The sequence below is a fragment of the Rhinoderma darwinii genome, unplaced genomic scaffold, assembly GCF_050947455.1.
Source record: "Rhinoderma darwinii isolate aRhiDar2 unplaced genomic scaffold, aRhiDar2.hap1 Scaffold_743, whole genome shotgun sequence".
NCBI lineage: Eukaryota > Metazoa > Chordata > Amphibia > Anura > Rhinodermatidae > Rhinoderma > Rhinoderma darwinii.
This window is the reverse complement of record NW_027464305.1, coordinates 102,501-105,000: the sequence shown is the minus strand read 5'-3', so window position 1 is coordinate 105,000 and position 2,500 is coordinate 102,501. Positions and strand designations below refer to the sequence as shown.

At 40.0% G+C, this 2,500-nt stretch overlaps 1 non-coding gene across 1 annotated transcript; it reads left to right on the top strand.

Annotated features, from left to right (window-relative positions):
- The first annotated feature begins 1,346 nt into the window (after positions 1 to 1,346).
- TRNAP-UGG (transfer RNA proline (anticodon UGG)) lies at positions 1,347 to 1,418 on the top strand. Its single transcript has one exon. It is a non-coding gene; the product is annotated as a tRNA-Pro (tRNA).
- The last annotated feature ends 1,082 nt before the right edge of the window (positions 1,419 to 2,500 follow it).

Here is a 2,500-nt window from a genome sequence, read left to right as displayed (position 1 = left end):
AACTTTAGAAGTAGATATCTGAGAAAAATACAAAAATGTCTTATGTAAAATACCCACAAAACTACCTTGGATGTGAGGACTTTAAAGAATTACTTGGGGTGCGGCAAAGCTTTCCTCAAACAGGTGCCGTCTGTTGGCTCGTTGGTCTAGGGGTAGGGTTCAAATCCCGGACGAGCCCATGCTTTTGAAAGAGGTTTTCCTCAAGAACCGATAAGTTTAAAAACTTAAGAAGTAGGACTCTTAAGAGGTGTACTAATTACTGGACGATGCTGTGTTGCTCGAGAAACATGGTTTTAAAAAACTTTAGAAGTAGATATCTGAGAAAAATACAAAAATGTCTTATGTAAAATACCCACAAAACTACCTTGGATGTGAGGACTTTAAAGAATTACTTGGGGTGCGGCAAAGCTTTCCTCAAACAGGTGCCGTCTGTTGGCTCGTTGGTCTAGGGGTAGGGTTCAAATCCCGGACGAGCCCATGCTTTTGAAAGAGGTTTTCCTCAAGAACCGATAAGTTTAAAAACTTAAGAAGTAGGACTCTTAAGAGGTGTACTAATTACTGGACGATGCTGTGTTGCTCGAGAAACATGGTTTTAAAAAACTTTAGAAGTAGATATCTGAGAAAAATACAAAAATGTCTTATGTAAAATACCCACAAAACTACCTTGGATGTGAGGACTTTAAAGAATTACTTGGGGTGCGGCAAAGCTTTCCTCAAACAGGTGCCGTCTGTTGGCTCGTTGGTCTAGGGGTATGGTTCAAATCCCGGACGAGACCATGCTTTTGAAAGAGGTTTTCCTCAAGAACCGATAAGTTTAAAAACTTAAGAAGTAGGACTCTTAAGAGGTGTACTAATTACTGGACGATGCTGTGTTGCTCGAGAAACATGGTTTTAAAAAACTTTAGAAGTAGATATCTGAGAAAAATACAAAAATGTCTTATGTAAAATACCCACAAAACTACCTTGGATGTGAGGACTTTAAAGAATTACTTGGGGTGCGGCAAAGCTTTCTCAAATAGGTGCTGTCTGTTGGCTCGTTGGTCTAGGGGTATGATTCTCGCTTAGGGTGCGAGAGGTCCCGGACGAGCCCATGCTTTTGAAAGAGGTTTTCCTCAAGAACCGATAAGTTTAAAAACTTAAGAAGTAGGACTCTTAAGAGGTGTACTAATTACTGGACGATGCTGTGTTGCTCGAGAAACATGGTTTTAAAAAACTTTAGAAGTAGATATCTGAGAAAAATACAAAAATGTCTTATGTAAAATACCCACAAAACTACCTTGGATGTGAGGACTTTAAAGAATTACTTGGGGTGCGGCAAAGCTTTCCTCAAACAGGTGCCGTCTGTTGGCTCGTTGGTCTAGGGGTATGATTCTCGCTTTGGGTGCGAGAGGTCCCGGGTTCAAATCCCGGACGAGCCCATGCTTTTGAAAGAGGTTTTCCTCAAGAACCGATAAGTTTAAAAACTTAAGAAGTAGGACTCTTAAGAGGTGTACTAATTACTGGACGATGCTGTGTTGCTCGAGAAACATGGTTTTAAAAAACTTTAGAAGTAGATATCTGAGAAAAATACAAAAATGTCTTATGTAAAATACCCACAAAACTACCTTGGATGTGAGGACTTTAAAGAATTACTTGGGGTGCGGCAAAGCTTTCCTCAAACAGGTGCCGTCTGTTGGCTCGTTGGTCTAGGGGTAGGGTTCAAATCCCGGACGAGCCCATGCTTTTGAAAGAGGTTTTCCTCAAGAACCGATAAGTTTAAAAACTTAAGAAGTAGGACTCTTAAGAGGTGTACTAATTACTGGACGATGCTGTGTTGCTCGAGAAACATGGTTTTAAAAAACTTTAGAAGTAGATATCTGAGAAAAATACAAAAATGTCTTATGTAAAATACCCACAAAACTACCTTGGATGTGAGGACTTTAAAGAATTACTTGGGGTGCGGCAAAGCTTTCTCAAATAGGTGCTGTCTGTTGGCTCGTTGGTCTAGGGGTATGATTCTCGCTTAGGGTGCGAGAGGTCCCGGACGAGCCCATGCTTTTGAAAGAGGTTTTCCTCAAGAACCGATAAGTTTAAAAACTTAAGAAGTAGGACTCTTAAGAGGTGTACTAATTACTGGACGATGCTGTGTTGCTCTAGAAACATGGTTTTAAAAAACTTTAGAAGTAGATATCTGAGAAAAATACAAAAATGTCTTATGTAAAATACCCACAAAACTACCTTGGATGTGAGGACTTTAAAGAATTACTTGGGGTGCGGCAAAGCTTTCCTCAAACAGGTGCCGTCTGTTGGCTCGTTGGTCTAGGGGTAGGGTTCAAATCCCGGACGAGCCCATGCTTTTGAAAGAGGTTTTCCTCAAGAACCGATAAGTTTAAAAACTTAAGAAGTAGGACTCTTAAGAGGTGTACTAATTACTGGACGATGCTGTGTTGCTCGAGAAACATGGTTTTAAAAAACTTTAGAAGTAGATATCTGAGAAAAATACAAAAATGTCTTATGTAAA